Source organism: Peromyscus leucopus, chromosome 7 (genome assembly GCF_004664715.2).
Source record: "Peromyscus leucopus breed LL Stock chromosome 7, UCI_PerLeu_2.1, whole genome shotgun sequence".
NCBI classification, from domain to species: domain Eukaryota; kingdom Metazoa; phylum Chordata; class Mammalia; order Rodentia; family Cricetidae; genus Peromyscus; species Peromyscus leucopus.
Window position 1 is genome coordinate 83,017,755 of NC_051069.1, and position 19,900 is coordinate 83,037,654.

Here is a 19,900-nt window from a genome sequence, read left to right on the forward strand (position 1 = left end):
TCTTCTCCTATTATAGTCAATATGGAAAATAAACAAGAATAAAATATAATGAATATACACATGCATTTGACTGTACGTTATGATACGTGCTTTGAAGGTTCAAACCCATGTGGTTGCAAAGTTGGCCAACAGATACTTATTTTTTTATTTTTATTTTTTCTCTAACTGTTATTGTCTGAAGATTTGGGCTGGAAACCAGTAAAAAGAGCCTTGGGAGATGATAAAATCATGATGATGAAACTCATGAAGAAAGAAATTATCCTTTATGAACTAGGCCTGAGAGAGCTGCTTTGCCCTTCCACCTGATGAAGACAGAGCAGGTGCCATCTACAAGCTAGGAAATAAGCCCTTACTAGACAACAAACCTGCTGGGACATCAGTCTTAGCCTTCCTCCACTCAAGAACTATAGGGAAGAAACTTCTATTGTTTACAAACTGCCCAAGATGGCTATTTGTTACAGTGGGCTAAATGAGCTAACAGCACAAGATAGGAAGAAAGGCCATCCAACAGGGAGATTCTGTTCCCCAGGGGTCTTTGATAATATCTGGAGACACATTTAATTGCTTGAGTCAAAAGAGGAGCGGTCACTTACACCAAGTGAGTAGAGGCTGAGAAAGCTACAGAACATCAAACAATGCCCATGGTAGCCCTCCACACCCTGATGGCCTCATCTAAAATATCACGGTGGAGAAGGTGAGTGTTAAATCTTTATCTACCTAATAAAGACCTGTCTAATACTCAGGAAATTGTTAGTTGAGCTTTCCATTGATTAAGTCTTAGATGTTAACTTGTAGAACACCTATAAGCAGCAAATGGCTTCTGTCTAGTATCAACGTTTTATTATTTATGTGGACATTGACCATTATTTGTCCAATTTTTCAATTTCTAATATTTTTTATTTTCTGAAAAAAAGTATCAGCTGCTGCTCATTATTCCAGGCAGTCATGTTATATAAACACATAAAATTAAGAACATTTAGTTGACCAATATTAAGTTATTTCTCCTACAGAAAATAGAAATGGGATTTCTGTATACTTCTGGTTGAATGTTTTGTTGGCTGATCAATACATAACCTTGCTTTATGTGTGTTTTCATTTAAGCACACCATATTTAGCTTATCTTGCTGATTTACTGACATTGAACTTATGTCCCACAACACTATAACTCAAGGCTGAAGAAAGCTTTTTTAACAAATATATGTGTGCCATAAGGCACACCATAGCCTTAGGAATATGAGCTAGCTCTCCAAAACCATTCTTGGGGGTCATTTTGAGCAATTAAACAACTAAAGAAAAGCTCATAAAGTATGAAAGCATGATACTAAATAGACCACAAGAAGACATTGCTCATAGTCTGAAGCAGAGACGAGCGAACATGAGGCCTCTGCATTCTGTGGGAGCTCTGCAAATGACTATGAGAGGGCCTTGTGTATTCACCTTGAGATTACATACTTTCTGAAGTAGACATTACTTTTGGGTACAAGTTGGTGAATGATGAGGATGGATGGTATTGGTTGTTCACATTCTTTACTGATGTAGTGTTGGACCTGAACCCACAGCATACTAGGCAAGCGCTCTACCAATGAACTATATCCTCAGCCACCATATTCCTTTTTGACTGTTTCATTTTGTTGTTGTTTGCTTTTGTTTTGGGGTGCTAAGTAGCTGAAGCTAGCCTTCAATCAAGATCCTCCAGCTTCTACCTCCTGAGTGCTTGGATCATAGGCTGCTGTGTGACAAAATTTTTCCCAGGGAGGACACTTACACACACACACACACACACACACACACACACACACACACACACACACGTCTACTCATTCCAGAGAGAGCCCAAGATAGACCAAAGTACAGATACCACTGAAGGGACTCTAGTCTGCCCAACCATGACAAACATAGTTCTGGCATGCCTTGCCCTTCTCCCCCCCCCCCCTTTCCTTTGCCTTGCTAAAATCCATTAGATTAAATTCCTAAAGCTAGCCCCAAAGTCTCTTCCCTTATTTGGCCACTTCCTCCTCCTGAGGTTGACTACCAAGGTCCAGGTATCAAAGTATTTAAGTTCAGCACTCAAAAGCCCCCTTTGACTCACCTAATTAACATTCCCAATTAAAATTAAATACCTCATCCTAACATGGCCCTTTTAACTTTATAAACCAATGTTTGCCTATGGGCCAAATCTGTCTCCTCTCCATCCAGAGGCAGTCACCTTTCAGGACAAATATCCCTTCCTCCTCTCCCTTGTTCCCCTCCCCTTCTCCCTCATCCTCTATCTCCGGTCTTTGTCTCTTATTCCCTGCACTTTGTCCTTCTGGAGCAAATAAATTTCCTTTCTGCTGAAACTTGATCTTGGGGTGTCTTGAGCCAATACTGGTCCACTTCAACCACTAAAGTCCAATTTAGTGAACCATGAGTTTTATCGGAGTTACTTACAGGAGCAGAAATGACTCAAAGACAGCTGCATCACCAAACCTAGCCCCAGCATTGGTGACAGCTCACACAGCTGGGAACCTGGAACACATGGCACAGCACCTCAGCAGGTTGGAGAGTATCCCTTCCAACTGACTCAGTTGATCTAAACCTCTTCAGATGGCTCAGCTGGTTGCTGCTACTTCCAGGCAGTTTCTCTGGTGTCAGAATCTTCTTTTCAGCTTTGAGAGTCTTCATTGCAGCTTGCCTAGCCTGAGGACTCTTAGCTTTTATTGATTACTCTGGCATGAAGGGATCTAGTGAAATCTGTTCAGTTTTAGGAACTTCCTGAAACTATTTTGAGTTGTTTACCTCCCTGTTTCAGGAGCTCCCAGCAGGATAGAATGTTTCAGTCTCAGAGGAAATGACATCACAACACAGGCATGCATAACTTACAATTTATCTAACTCTTTTTATTTCTTTTAACCAGATTCTCATCTAATTGGTTCCTTCAGTATTAAAACAGATAAACAGTTGATACATGATCACTATATTTAAATGTGATAGTTATATTTTTAACTTTTGGACAATCAAAATAGAAAAATGCTTTTCAGGTATTAATATTTATGATGCACACAGGCAAGTGTTCCATGACTCACAGTGTTTGGAGGCAATTTGTCTTCCAGCTTTATTTTAGTGACCTGACTCCCTCTATAGGACCTGCTAGGCCTAGAAGTACCCTGCTTACCGTACTCAGGGCCTTCTCTCCCACCAGGTGTGGCCCAAGCCTGTCTGGCTGTGTCTGTTTCCTTTATGAACCTCCCCAGACATAAGAACTCCTGAGCCTAGCCCACCCATAGCTTCCAGAAATACCAGACTTTTCTGATTCCTAGCCAGGACCCAGAATGGGACTCCTAGATCCAGGTAAGTAGGCAGTCCTTGGGGCCGGAGCTGAGTCAGGACATGTTCAACAACACTAAACTAAGAACTCTCAGGGAATTTAAAAAGAAGACATGAAGGAAGGAAGGGGGACATGCTGGAAGGTCTCTGGGGAGAGCGGCAGTTGGAGGTGGATAGGATCGAAATACACTGTATGCATGTATGAGATTGTCAAAGGATTAGTAAAAGATAGATTTTTAAAAACAAAGAACTCCTAGAGGAAAGGGTTCCCCCAGGGTGAACCCTCTGCCCCCGCTCAGAACAGACCATTCTAGAACCTAAACTAAGAAAGTCTAAGACCTCTAAACATAGTAAATATGTACATCCTCAGAATACCGCCGAGAGTTTGTCAGAAAATGCATGTGGTTTAAATGAATAAATAACTTGGAAAGAAGCTGTTGCATTTCATGATGGACTGCTCTGAGAAAGACAAATTCCTTAAAAATCAAGTCGCCTTAGGGTCCCTTCGCCTTTGGAACCGAGGTGTATTTTATGCTTAATGCCATTCTGAGTTTCATTCATTCATGTTTAAAATTAAAAATGGTGTTTTTTTTAACTCAGAAAACACGCCCTGTCTTTTTTCATCCTCCCTGCCTTTTCTTCTCTCCTTTCCCCCTCCCCTTTATAATCCTGCACTGACCCAAGTCCTCTGCAGAGCCTCAGCCAAGGGATTGCTGAGATGGCAATGCCTGAAGACATTTTTGCAAAGGGTTGGTGGCATCAGGTAGGAGAGGAAGGTTACAAAACCCCAACACCGGCAGTGCAGGCCAAGGCTGAGACATCCCTGCTGTCCTTGGGCACCATCACCACTCTCCAGAGAGTGAGCATTAAGACTCCACTGCAACAGAGTATCCAACCTATACTACTAAACAAGGTATGTGCAGCGTGTGAACAAATGAGTATGGCTACTCTCTAGAAAATGTCACGTGTGGACGCTGAAATTTGAAGTTCACTTAGTTTTCATATATCAAAAAATGCTGTTCATTGGATCATTTGAAATATGCAAAAAATATGAAGGCTTCCATAGTCCATAGAGCACATAACAGATGATGACATGAAAAGCCTTGGTTTCCATCTGATTTTGAGGAAACACAGTGTTTTCATTCTGAAAAACTATTTATTCATTATTCGGGTATTTTTTTTTTTTTTCACTTGCAGCCTTTTAAAGTATGATTTGTGCTTTGTGTGTTAAATACCAGGGATTCAGCCTAGCACTGTGGATGAAGAATGGACCTTTTATGTAAGCAATGATGCTATGTTCTGGTCATTAAAAACTGAATTTTTAATAACCTCATGGTCTGGGGAAATTATTCTTTTCTCTAAGTGTTTATGATTTGCTTGTTTAATCTCAGTCCTCTGTCTCACTTTCTGAGCTTCTGTTGGCTCACGGCTGCATTTTTCAGAGTGAAGCCAGACCCAGTTTTCGGTGGGGTTGAAATTTCACCAGGGGCAAGTTCATTCAGATTCTGGTTAATTTACATTTCAGGTCTGCAATTTGATCTGGTTATCACTGATTGGAAAGAAACTAAGAACTTTGTTTTGTGGACTGAACTGGAGACCTGAGCCCAGGGGAAAGAGAGAAACTCAGAGTCCAGAGAGCGGTGGCTTTCTTTTTAATTCTCAGAAATTCGAAAAGATTGACAAGTGCCATTTTCTAAACAGTCTGAGAAAAGCTCCATATTTTGCAGAGGAACCAAAAGGGAGAGACACACACCCCTCACCCAGAGCTACCAGGGTGGAAAGGAAGGACTAACTGGGAGGGAACAAGAAGGAATGTGATAGGTAGACTGAGGCATGACTGAGAAAGGCTGAGATTCCCTGTCCTACTCCCAGTCCTTTCTCCTTTTTTTTTTTTGTTTTTTTGTTTTTGTTTTGTTTTGTTTTGTTTTTTCAAGACAAGGTTTCTCTGTGTAGCTTTGCACCTTTCCTGGAACTCACTTGGTATCCCAGGCTGGCCTCAGACTCACAGAGATCCGCCTGGCTCTGCCTCCTCAGTGCTGGGATTAAAGGCATGCGCCATCACCGCCCGGTCCTTTCTCCTTTGCTTAGTCATAAGAACAGGGCTCACAAACAGTTTTAGGACCAGTAAGAAAATGGCTTGATCAGATACAATATGAAATATACAAAAAAAATCAATAATTTCTTTAAGTTTATTTAGTGGAAGTCATGATAAGGAAGCCAAAGATCCTTTGCCCCATATCAACTAGAAATCATCCAATCAAGAAATGCCAGGACATACACGATGTAAAACACAGCACCTAACAGAAAGATGTAAGAAATAGACTGGACAAATGTAAAACATGATATTCTCCCAAGCTCTAATCAGTGAAGCAAAGCCACCATGAGTGGCCCAAAGGAGGAAAGATAGATATTCAGGTGTGAAGTCAGTGTGATGCTATTGTTTCTGCAGAAGGACTGTCCTTATGTCAGTAAGTCTGCAAATGAAATGGCCCTGAGGGGGAGACCACAGGGACCAAGGAATCTGTGCCCTTCTTCATCTCCAACATCAATGACATGGATGACCCACATGTTAAGCTCCTTCTCTTCCTGGAGAGCCCACCATGACCTGGTTAGTTTTTGTCCACTTGACACAAGCTAGAACCTTCTGGGAAGAAGGATCCTTCAGTTGAGACATGCCTCTATCAGGTTGGCTGATAAGCAGGTAAGTGGGGACATTCCTTTGATTAATGATTGGTGTGGGAGAATCTAGCTTACTGTGAGGGATGCCACCCCTAGGCAGGTGGTCCTAGGTTGCATACAAAAGCAAAATAAGTGAGCTATTGTTAAGACAGTGAGCAGCGTTCCTCCATGGCCTCTGCTTCAGTTCCTGCCTCCAGGTTCCTACCATGGCTTCCCTCAATTATGAACTGTGATGTGGCATATAAGCCAAATTCTTTTCCTTTGAGTTGCTTTTGGTCATGGTCTTCAACACAGCCACAGAAAGCAAGCTAGGAGAATACAAATTGGAATCAGGAGTAAGGTTTGAATGAGCAATGTTTCCCCACCAGCTCAGGTATTTGAATATTTGGCCTCTATTGGCTGGTACTGTTTGGGGAGATTTAGGAAGTGCAGCCTTACTAGAGGGGTACATCACTGAAGGTGGACTTTGAGATTGTATACTCTGCCCTACTCCCAGTGCTCTCTCCCTGCTTCATGCTTGCCCTTGAGGATGTGAGCACTTGGCTTTCTGTTCCAGCTGCCATACCTGCTACTTGCTACCTGCTACCCCTGCCATGATGAACTCTCATCCCCTAGAACCATGAGCCAACATAAACTCTTTCTTCCATAAATTGCTTTAGATCACAGCAGTTCATCGTGGCAACAGAAAAAGTAACTAATATATGCCCACTGGACTTGGTAAAAATCTGGGGGCACAGATCCTGATTGAACTAGAAGTGCTGTCGACCTGGATCCTGCTTCATTTTTCACCCTTAAAAGTCATGCAGACAGTTCTCTTAAGGCTGACCCAACCAGAACCATGGCAGTGGGCAGGGGGTATGTAGGAAGTGTGGTTCTAGCCAAACTAGGTTGGACCAGTGTAAAGCAACCATACAGACCTTGTTAGACTTGTCTAGGTGTTTTGTATTAACTAGCTCACTACAATCCTTGCAACAATGCTCTGAATGAGGTATTATTATTATTATTATTATTATTATTATTATTATTATTCTCATTTTATAAATGAGGAAATAACCCTCAGGTTACATAGCTTGCCTGTGATCAATAGGTTGCAAATAATAAAGCCATCCCATAAAACCCGCAGTCTGGGAAGACTTTAAAATGCTAGGCCTGCCCAGATTAATATGTTTTAATATAATCACGATTAAAATCCTCAAGGACTGAGTACTGAGAATTTTTGAAAAATTTCTAAAGGGCATCTTGCTATAAAACTTGAGTAACTGAAGTCTGTGTCTGTAGGGATCAACAAAGCATCTAAGACAGGCCTAAACAGAACTGCAGTCCACAACAGCCAGAGAAAAACAGAGCTCTACCAATGGCTTTTGGGAAGAATTCGATGGGATCCTGTCCCTCAAGCGTCAGTGTGGCCGTGACATTGTGACGTTGGCACTAGTCATGCAATGTTAACTTGCTTCACAGTTCCTCTCGAGATCCCATGACTTACCCATGCATTTCTTGAAAGGAAAGCCTCTTCAGTCACATCTAGTCATGAAAGTAGGTGGGGAATCTCAGGAGAACAAACTGGGGGCAGATGCTTCGGGTTGGCTCTTTATCATGCAGGAATTTGTAGAGAGGTGGATGCAAAGAGTCCATTCAAAGCCCCCACCCACTGCATACCTCTTCAGGGAGGGCTTCTCCTAGCCTTTTGGCTCAGCTTCTGATTGTGTGTGACTTCCAGACAGAATGTAGGGTAGGGAAACTTCACACTTTGTCCTAGGCTGATGGTTTTTCCAGGATGAGACTTGCAATGCTGAAACTGAGACAGTCCTGGGGGGAGGGGAAGGATAAATAAAAAAAGAAGGGCGAAGTGGGTCCCTTTTGGTGGGCCCTGCCAAGGTATGCCACTAAGCAAACACACCACACCACACCACAGGCCACAGAGATAGTGCAAGAGGTTTATTGGGGGAGGGGAGAGAGGAAGAGTGAAAGGCCTTGTGGGAGTGGGGACTTGAAAGAGACAGACAAGAGGAAGAAGGGAAGATCCAAGAGAGGAGAGAAGAGACAAAGAGGAGCAAGAGGCAAGACAGACGAAAGACAAGAGAAGAGGCCAAGAGCACGAGCTGTGCCTGGCGGGCACTTTTAAAGGGCACACCTGTCACATGGCTGATGGAGGAAAGGCACCTGGCAACATGTGATGATGTAACTGCCTTGGTGGCAGAGGCCGGCTGCTGCTGGGACAGAAACTCAGCCCTGGGAAAACCAGGATGGTTGGTCCACAGAGTAGGTGCCCTTAAACAGCACCAGTCGGACCTACTCCCCACCTCTCCTGCCCTCATGGTGTGTGTGTGGAGGTCCGGGTCTGAGCAATAAGTACTTATGCCTAGGTATCACTTGCTGCTGGGGCAGGTGTGGAGGGGGTGGGGGGGAGCAAAACAGCTTGACCATGCAGCTGCCATGACAGGCTTAGAGGCACACCTGGACCCAGGAAAAGCCATAAGCTGACCCCTCCCAGTGGGGCCCGCACCTAAGAGGAAATACCTGACATTGCAAACATTCCCTACACCCCTAGACAAATGTCAGCCAATCAGGGTCCTGAACCCTGGAAATCTCCTCATCCCACACTGCCTGGACTCTGGGCTCTCTGCTGTCACTGCTGAGTGGGACAGAGAACGCAAGCCTGGAGCTTGAAAATAAAGGTGCGCTGCTTTTATATACGGCCTTCGGTCTCCGTGGTGGTCTTTGGGGGGGGGGGAGTCCCCTCAATCTGGGCATAACACTGCCTGAGGTCATTTCAGCTAAGCTAGCTCCAGAAACTAGTGGTTTAACATCTGTCCAGGGCATCAGTTCACAACCTGTGGGTTGCAACCTTTTTGGCAAACTTCTATCTCCAAAAATATTTACACTATGAATTATAACAGCAGCAACATTACAACATTATGAAGCAGCAACAAAAGTAATTTTTATGGTTGGGGGGGTCACCACACGTAAGGAACTGTATTAAAGGGTCACAGGATCCTGAGAGTTGAGAACCACTGGTCTAGGGGATTTCTGAGCTCCTTGTATAAGACAGACAGATACTTGAACATCCAGGAAAGACAGAAGACCAAGCCACAGAGAAAGCAAAGTGACAGTTTTATTGAAGCGAGCAAATAGCTCCCTTCTGGAGGAAGAGGATCAAGACACAGGAGTCCACTAAACCAACTCTGGATTAGGTGTTCTATGGGGTTCTGGGTTCCTCTTTTCCCCCATTGCTCCTATTTAGATACTGACCCTGTGCCTCCCTGTCACCTCTCTTCAGTATGTCTTCTGAGAAAAAGAAGCTACTGTCTTAAGGAGCCCACTCTTGCCTGCCCTGTCTATCTATGTCCCTATAACCCTGCCTCAGTGGAAGAACAGCTTAGCTTAGCTTCTGGTCCTCTATATCCCCAGTCAAATGAAACCACATACCAAACTCCCTGAGTGACTGTTGCAAGTCCCCCAAAATGGGCTGAAGATGAGAGAGAGGACCCCTCCCTCATTCCCTTTTAGGGTCGATATAGGATGTACCCCAACAATATTAGTCAGCTGTGTGTCTCCATAACAAGATTCCTGACACAGGTTATATGGCTTAAACCCAAGACGGTCTGCTACCATTGCTTCAAGTCTCTGGTAAGGGTGGTGTTGGTGAGAGTGCATGCCAGAGCACACACCCTTATTTCCAGCAAATAAGCAGTGCAAAAGACCTAGAGACCAGAATCCTACAGTCTTTTCAAAGGGCACAACCCCCAATGATCGAATATTCTCCCTCAGAGCCTCACCCCTTACATCAGCCTCCCTCCCCACCACTCTGAGCACCAAGCATTTGCACAAGACCTTTGGGGGATGTTATCAGTAGTGCAGCTGGCTTTTCATTTTAGGACTGTTTCTATGGATTGGCCAATGGTCACACTGGTGTTTGTGAATCCCACCAGCATTGTAAAAACACACCATTTTGGAATGTGAGAGCACCTGCACATTTCTGGCATTTCTAGGCCTTAGAAAACAATATAACAGAAACCGTTAAAATTTTAATGTTTCATAAAGACCTTAACTAAAAAAAAAAAAAAAAAAAAAAAAAAAAAAAAAAAAAAAAAAAAAAAAAAAAAAGAAAAAGAAAAAAGAAAAGGAAAAATAATATTTCAGAGTGTTGTGTTCTGTGTGGCTTCAGCGAGTGACCTAACTGGGACAACAAGGGACTGAGAAAAGGTCAGACACACAGACAAGTGTGATGTACAGTTGGGATCTGATGAAGTGTGCTTTCTCTAGTGGGGGGACACCAACGACACCCAGAACCTCAGCTTATTTATTTTATACATCTAAACCCAGGATGGGTGTACTGTATACAAAGGAACTTGGAGGCAGAGGCAGGCTTAGCTGATCTTGATAGGAGGTCTCTGTAGGGGAGCCATCTCAAGCCACAGTCATCCGGGAGGAGAAGGCCATGGTTGGTAGTTTCTGTGCACACTGTCACTTGTTCATTGATATTCGTGTTTGGAGCAAAGGGAGGCTTTGATAGTTCTCTGAGCCTCTCCCAGGGAAGGCTTTGCCCCTCCCACATGTGAGGCATTGGGATGCATGGCATGGCTGTGCTTATATCAGCAGCACACAAGTCACACAGGACTTCATCCTCTCCTCACACCTTTGATCAGGATTTCTTCTGCTTCCCACGCCAGAGTAAGAGAAAACTACAGAGCAAGAAAAGCCTTGGTACACAGGAAAGTGAATTTGTTTTTGTTTTTGTCTTAGACAGGGTCTCACGGAACAGCTTGGCCTCAGACTTGCTGTGTAGCCCAGGCTAGCCTTGAAGTCACAGCCATCTTCCTGCCTCTGCCTCCTGAGTTCTTGGAGTACAGACTTGTAGCACCAAGTCTATGGAAAAGTTAAATTTTGATACATCAAATATTGCACTCAAATATAGAAGACAAACAATAATATTTGGAATATATTTCCAACAAAATGACAAGAGACTAAAATAAACCACAGTTATATATTTAAAAATATTTGCAAATAGTGTGGGATTTACCTCTTACCACTTGCACCTGTACCTCATCTGTTCAGGCTGCACGTATCCGTTTTCTGGTCCAGAAGATAGACTGAGTCCAGTGGATGGACCTCCTGCTCCTGCCCCTTTTCACTCACCATCCATCAGTGGGAAAGCGCTTTAAAATCTGTAGACAAGACCATGCCATCCCCCTCTCTATATGGCTTTATGTTGCATTTAGGACAAAACCCAGTTTGTACACACCAGTTTGTGCCATCTGATGCTGATTATGTTTCTGATCTGGTTTACACTGCCCTTCCCAGAAGTCAGGGACTATCCGTATAGTTAAACCCACACATGTAAAATGGTGCCTGGCACTGAGAAAACACTCACTTTTTGCTGAGATAATTAGTTAATGAGGACTGGGGAGATGGTTCAGTGAGTAAGAGCACTTACAGGACAAGCATAGGACCTGAGTTCAAATGCCCATCACCCAAGTAAAACTGTTGTGCATGGCCAGAAGTGCCTATAACTCTAGCATTGAAGGGTAACAACAAGTATATCCTGCAGGTCACTGGTCAGCCAGTCTGGCCCAACAGTGAGCTTCATGTTCAGCTAGAGACCATGTCTCAAGAGAAAGAAAAAAGAAGAGTCAAGAAGACACTTGACTTCCAACTATGGCCTCTGCATACCCATCCACTGGGGCTCATGCTTGTACACACACACACACACACATTTTTTTTAACAATAAAAGAATAGATGACTGTAGAAATGTAATATCCAACAACATTTCTAAAGAAAACATGTCAGTTACCAAATAGCTATATAAGGCTTTTCTCATATATTGCTTGTAAGAGTTCAAATTAGAATGGTTATGGTGGCACATATCTGTAATCCCAGCATTCGAAAGTAGAGGCAGGATAGTTAAGAGTTCAAGGCCAGCTTCAGTTATAGAAAAAATTCTAGGTCCACTTGGGCCTCTCTTAAAAAATAAAAAACAATTTTTAAAAAGTTTAAATTTAGACAGTAATTTTGGAAAGCAGTTAGAAAATAGTAATATAAAACATGGGGCTGGAGAGATGGTTCAGTGGTTAAGAGTATTGACTGTTCTTCCAGAGGACCTAGGTTTAATTCTCAGCATCCACATGGTAGCTCACAACTATCTGTAGCTTCAGTTCCAGGGAATCTGACATCCTCACACAGACATACATGTAGGCACAACACCAATGCACATGAAAATAAAATATATCATTAGAAATAATGTAAAACATAGTAAGATGATATCTTTTTAAGATTTAATATTTTCAATACTCAAAATATAGTATATGACATGTTGGATAATCTAAGTGAGAGGGTTAATTATAGCTTCTCAATCATAATGAGAAACAGAACAATGGACATGTCTTCTAGTAAAGAAATAGGAGAAACATTTTAATAGTGAATAGATTTAATAAAGCTTCATTTACTCACAGGGTAGATTATTCTTTAGGTGTTGAAATGTTTAAAAGCACATTTTTATTCCTAGGGGTATAAAAATGTGTGTGACATAAGCGTTAGTTCAAATGCAACAGAAAAATCCAAACTTCTATTATAAAAAATGTTTAAGTTAGACATCTATAATAATTTAATGTAAATCCTTATGATATAGCCACAGGGAAAATTCTAACTCATAGAGCAATAATAGTACTTTTAATTTTCTTCTCTATGCTTTGAAAATTAGTGTTATGTTAAACTAAATAAATATGTACATTGATATTAAAACATCACACTTATAGAGAAATATCTGATCAGTTAATGCCAGTGGTCATTAGTTCGCTACCTTCTTACAAAACTATGTCAGATATTCACTAAGAAAGATATAAGTTCTCTCTATGATTCAGTGTATAAAGATGAATTTCCTTTATTAGAAAAGTCATCCTATTTTACTTCCCCCTTTCTCAAGTCATTTATTTGTTTGTTTCTGGTCTTTTTGAAGATTTCTTTTTTTAAAATTATATATGAGTATGTCTGAATGCAGGTGCCCAAGGAGTCAGAAGAGAGAGTCAGATCCCATGAACCTGGAGTTACAGGCATTTGTGAGCCACCAAATGTAGGTGTTGGAAACTGAACTTGGTTCCTCCAAAAGAATAGAATACCCTTTTAATCACTGAACCATCTCTCCTGCCCTTTTCTGGCTTTATAGACAAAGTCTTATGTAGCCTAGGCTACCCTCAAGAGCTCAGTGTAGCTGATGACCGCTTTGAGCTCCCGATGCCCAAACTGCTTCCAACTCTCAAATTGCAAGATATTTCATATAAAAGCATATTGGATTTGGTAGGGTTGAAATTACTAGTTCAGGAACTATTCACAATTACTGTGATTTAGCTTGGTCTATAAAAGTTGGTGGGGAGGGGGCAAAGTGGGAATACAGCTCAGTGGTAGAGTATGTGAGACTTTACATTGAATTCCCAGCACTGGGGGAAAAATCTGACATAGTTCTCTACTTCCATTCTTTAGTGACTTTAAACACTATTGTTAAGTTATCAGGCTATAGTACAACTAGCCCCTGAGATAATTTGTGCATGAGTGAGTGCTTGTGTGTGTGTGTGTGTGTGTGTGTGTGTGTGTGTATGTGTGTGTGTGTGTGTGTACATATGTGTTTTGTACACTTGTACAAAAGTAGAGGTCAGAAGTTGACACCCATATCTTTCTCTGTTGCTCTCAATCTTATATTTTGAGACACGGTCTCTCACTTAACCTAGGGCTTGTTGATTGGCTAGAATGACTGCCCCGTAAGATCTGGCCATCCTCCTGCCTTCCATTTCCCCCAGGTTATGAGATTATACCCAGTGCTAGGCTTTTACATGGGTACTTGTGATTGAACTCAGATCTTCACACTTGATTGCCATCTCCAGGCCCAACCCTTGAGTTTTCAAATGTGATTATTGTTGTTTTACCTTAAGAAATAGGGTCTCAAGGCCGGAATAGCCTTGATTTCAGTAGGTAGTCAAGGAAGACCTGAACTTCTCTTCCTCTTGCCTCTACCTCCCAAGTGCTAGGAATATAGGCATGTACCACTGTGCGCAGGCCACAGCATGTACCTCTTTTCTTTTCTTTAATATAGAACACTTTGTGAAATTGGGACCATGCTAATCTTCTCTTTATTGTTCCAATTTTAGTAGATATGGTGCAAGCACAAGGCATGCTTTTTTATGGTAGAAAGATTGATTACTGTAGGCTCAAGTTCTATCTCATTTGAAATAATGTACACTTAATCATCTTATGCTATTTGTTTTTATTTTTCCATAAAAAAAGAGTCTGGTTGGTGTAACTCTCGATCACACGACTCATAACTCAGCTCCATGGAAACATCATTTAGCCCTAGTTAGATCTGGTTATAGAGTTTCACATCACTTGACAACTTGTAGCATTGGCCACAGTGTCTCCAGGACTCTTTGCCATTGTGTTCCTGCTCTGTCAAGCACAGGGGTCTGGCCTCGCCTGGTATCTGGGCAGTTTGCAATTGTTTGTGTAGTGGTTTGATTAAGAATTGTTCCCCATAGTCTTGGCCATTTGAAAGCTTGATCCCCAGTTGGTAGTGTAGTTTGGGAAGGTTTAGATGGTACAGCTTTACCAGAGGAAGTATGCCACTGGAGGTAGGGGGTGGGGGATGCTTTGAGATTAACATGCCTTGCCAGCCAACGTCTACTTTGTTCTCTCTGCTTTGTGGTTAAAGATGTAAGCTCTCAGCTTCCTGCTCCAGCTGCTGTGCCTGCCACCTGCTGCCATGCTTCCTTGCCATGATGAACTCTTGCCACTCTGGAATCACAACCAAAAATACACTCTTCTTTCTGTAAGTTGCTTTGGGCCATGGTGTTTTATCACATGCAGGGAAAAGTAACTAAAACAATGAATGTAGCTACTAGGCCTTTACTTGGCATGTGTGACATGCAAAACTGTGGCTCTGACAACTTGAATTGTTAACTTCATGCTAACTCATGTCACTCACCACACCTTTGTGAGAGAGGCACACCTAAGGGGACTGAGGGACAGAGAGCTTGATTACCTTGCTAGCAGCCTGTAAGTGTCAAGGTAAGAATGTGCCTGAAGCTGGGTACTGCCCTCTATTGTCAGGTCCCTTCACCTTGAGCCTTCTCATGTGACCCTGGCCTCTTCCTGAGCCCTTCCTCAGGAGGAATCTTTGATCCTCCTCCTCAGGCCACAGGGCTAGCCAGCTCTTATGAACATGGTTTCAGATGCTGCTCTGAGGTTCCTGAGGCACTGTTGCCTTTCACCTCTGAGGCCAGGTGGACAGCAGGAATGAGTGGTTTGCAGGTTCTTCTGGGGAAATAACGGGGCTTGTCACAATGACTAGAATATTCCAGAACCTGCCCATTATAGGCTGAATTCTTATATTTATTCTAATACTCTTATGATGAAATCTTAGCTCCCATGTGACAGTATTTGGAGGTGGGGCCTTTAGAAATTAAATAGACTGAGAGTAAGTTCTGTGGGCCCCATGAGTTACCCTCTTACATGAAGAGAAAGACAGACTTCTGATTCATATAATGCCTTTCTTTTCATGTCATGTTTTGACTTCAAACTTTCAAACTTAATGTCAGAAAACTCAGTTTGAGATATTCAGAAAAGTTATGAACATGCTGTGTTGTTAGGAAGGAAATCTTACTATTGATTTGGAGGATATGTCCAAACCATTCTTAAGTTCTTATGTTATATTTCATTGATTTTATGGATTGGATATTATGGTGTAAAGTTAAAGAGGAAAAAAAAGAAAATTAAAAATGCATATTACACAGAAACAGCTTTGGCTAGCATTTCAAAACACGACTCCGACTGACCCATACTAGCAGTAGACCATTCCCACCTGCAATCACCTCCTTTGTCTGAGGTATTCTCTCCCCCACCCTGCCAGCACACTGGAACATGAATTATTTGTATCCAAATTTTGATGTTCAAACTTGGCATTTGGAAGGCTGTTCTATTTCCAAGGACCTGAACAGTAAACTCCAGGCTGATGGAAATAAAGCCCAAAGCACGCAAAGTTATCTGAGCTGTTAATAGCTGGCATGTTGCAAGCAAAAGGCTAAGAGAGGAAGCATCAGAAGCAGGGATGGAATAACCAATATCTTCCTAGTGACGGCTCTCATGGCACAAATGAGTGTTAGATCACATGGTATACAGAATGGTGTGTGTGTTTATCTATGGGAGTCAGGAGGCCAAAAGAGAGCCCTAGCTGGTGTCTTCATTGACCACACATCTACAGATAATGGTTTTACCAAGAGGCTCAGGCTCATGTTAACTCTGTTCATCTTATAAAATCTCTAAGCTGTGGTTTCTGTTTGGAGAGGGAGATGGGAAGAGAAAAAGAGAGGGGGAGAGAAAAAATAAAATCTGTATTTTAAGTTTGACTACTCATCCCCCAAGCCACTTGGATCAGGAAGCTTAACATGGACGAGCACAAACAAATGTAGCCACTCTGGGGGCTTATCTGGGTTTTTTTCTGCTTTGTCACCCAGAATGTGGCAGAGGAGGGAAAGGAAGGGACTGGTTAGTCACTTGTGCTATTTATAAGGTCTCCAGGAAAAGCCTGAGATAGTGGGAAATGTCCTTTTCTTTGTATTTTTTATGTAATTGTTTTCCTCGTCTGTCCTGTTGGCCTCAGTGTCACAGAAAATCCAAAGTTGTCCATATCCAAAGCAGCTGCATGATTTTGGTTGTGTTCCATTCACCTTTCTTTCCCCTTTTCAAGGTCACTGTCACAAAGTATTCCAAACTGTCACTGAAGAGGATTCTTGTGCCCAGGTTGGCTGTGTAACTAATGATCAGAGACCCAGAGAAGCTACTCTTATTGACATTCAAAGGTGAATAAGAATGAACCAGCAGGGGCCTGGAAGCATGGCTCAGTGGTTAAGAGCACTGGCTGCTCTTCCAGAGGACCAGAGTTTCATTGCATCATGACAGCCTACAAATGTCAGTAAGTCCAGTTCCAGGTGTTGCCACACCCTCTTCTGGCCTTTGCAGGCACCAGGCATGTAAGAGTGGCATAGACGTGCATGCAGGCAAAACACAATAAAATACACACAAATAAAATAAAATAAAACAATTTAAATAATAAAAAAAGAACCCACAGAATGTGCAGAACGGTAGAAAAGGCTTAAGCCAGAAGAATTATTTTCACTAGGGTAGATTTATGAAAATAATTTTAATCAAATGAACTTTTCCCAAAAGTTGAATCAACAAACAAGCTGAAATTCTAGACAATGCATTTTTGCTTTGTTTTGCAGTGGTGAATCTGAGTGCCCACTCCTTCACCACACTGTGTCCTTCCCCCAAGGACCAAGGTCCAGAGGAGCAACATTCATCTGAGTTAGCCTTCAACAGCCTTCTGCTCTTAGCAAGCCATCTCTGACACTCTTAGAATCTGGGTCTTGAGACTTTTGGAAGTGACTATCTTAATTCAAGGCTAAGCACTAAAAGATACTATGGCTGCATAATGGTCCTCTCCTTCAGAAATCCTCACCAGAGGCACTCCCACATTGTAAGAAAAGCAAGGCATCCCACTGAAAGATTTTGGTGTCTCAGCTGACAGCCAACAACAACATCACACACACACACACACACACAAACACCAATCTCAGTCTCTCAGTGGGAGTGAATTGAAACTTTAACATTCAGGCAAATTTAGTCTTCAAGGTACTCCAGCTAAACAGGACACCTGTCTTCTCTTAGTCTTCAAATGACTCCAGCTAAACAGAGCACCTGTCCTGTCTCCCAGCTCTGCCCTAACTTCAGATTCATGAGAAAAATAAATGAAGGATTATTTTAAGGCAGTGAGCATCAGGATGATTTATGAGCACACAGTGATAAATAGCCAGGGCACAGGGACAGTGCTGGGCAGGTTTTGAGATGATTCCCAAAAAGTGCCCTTCTAAAAATAAAGGCAGGCACACAGGTGCCTTGGGTACAGTTAGAGTCTTCATTGGTCTCCTTCAGGATCTGTTGTCCCCCCATCAGTTTCCCTCCATTTGTCCCCAGGGTTTAGAAACAGGAAGATGGAAAAACAACCACCACACCACTGACTGTGAAGGATGTCTTACAAGAACTCACTGTTGTGAATTCAAATCTCGAAGAGACTCCCAGACAGTATGTCACTTTAATTTTGACAGAGATCACTAACAAATGGAGGAGCTGCACAGACAGTCTTTTAATCCTTGATTGCCATTTTTGATGACCACTCAAAGAGTGATCCAGTCACATTGCCTACATTGCCTAGGGAGTGGGCACTAAACGGTAACTTAACAGTCAACAGACTGCTAGTGGTCAGTTCCTTCAGCACTGGTCCCACATATTAGGCCCAGCCCTGAGATCTAGCTATGAGGAACCTGGACTCAGGAGCCATGCTGTGAAACCTGGCCCTGCCACTGGTGTCTTTACTATGCTGAGCAACTAATCTTTCTGAGCCTCAACTTTCTCAGTTCAGTGCTGGCTCCATGAACACTTCCTGCCACTTGGGTGACTGTGAGATGCAAAGAGACATATGTGAAGCACTAACAGCAGAGTCTAGCACAAACTAAGTCCCCAGTGAACAATGGCTGTTATTTTTATATTCCAGACACCAGATCTGCCACCATGTGTGATTTATCCTAAATTAAGTCTTTGTCAGTAGAATTTAAAGCACAGATGAAGTCCATGTTGCTGTGGGATATCTTTCTGTATGCTGTGAATATGTGTTGCTCTGATTAGTTGATAAATAAAACTGCATTGGCCTATGGCAAGGCAGGGTGGAGCCAGGCAGGAAAATCCAAGAGAGATAGTGAAAGGATAAAGGAGAGTAAGGGGAGACGCCAGCCTGCTACCCAAAGAGCAACATGTCAGCAGACTGGTAATGCCATAGCCATGTGGCAACATATAGATTAATAGAAATGGGTTAATTTAAGATGAAAGAGCCAGCTAGTGAGAATTCTTAGCCATAGGCCATATAGTTTGTAATTAATAGTAAGCCTCTGAGTGATTATTTTATAAGCAGGTGTGGGACTGTGGGTAAGAGAGATTTGTCCCAACTGCTGGCCAGGTGGGACACAGGAAAACTTCTAGCTACATTTGGTGTACCAACTTGGGACCTTCAAATTTCCATAAGGCCTAAAAGAGTTTAAAAAGGGCTTCTAAACACACAACAGTGTGATACAAGTAGGAAGCTGTTTTGAGCTTCACTATAGATTTTAGTTTATTACAAATTCAAAGTTAATTTTGTTACTACATGTATATTTCTACTCTTTTTTAAGGTATTATGTTTACGCAGCTCATTTAAAATTGTAATATACAATTAAGAAATACAGATTAAATAGCCATCTAGGACAATCAAACTTCAAACTTATAGTCATGTTTGTTAAGTTTTTTAGGTATATAAAAGTATATTTCCATTAGGCAGATAATCTTCAAACACTTCAAAGACTTACAGAATATGGCATTTAAAATGTTTTAAAAACTTAAACTTTCTGAACAGTGAGACACACCTGCTCCTGGCAGCACTGATTTTCTTCAAAGAAGATGATGGGCATCAAAGAAAACTCCATGTGGAGTTTGCTTTCCCTATGGCAAAAGTTAGCCATTTGGATAAGAAACTGCTCTTGCCTGGACTGCTTGACAGAATATTATATAGACTGGACATGCAGACCCATAGAAAAATGAACAGTAAATTTTGCCAAAACAAAGGGAGATGGTCCTTCAGGTGCTTGCTTCAAAGAGGAATCTTCCAGACACTATGAAGGACACAGGGAGAAGTGACTGAGAAACTCTAGGCCTATAGGCTGAAGATGGATGCCCAATGTTGCAGAGCAACTTTGGGTGACTGTCCAGGCAGTCAACTGTCTCTGTTATTCTAAATTTTTGGAAGTTGCTTACAGTGCTCTTCCTGTTCACTTAGGTTATGTTCTATCC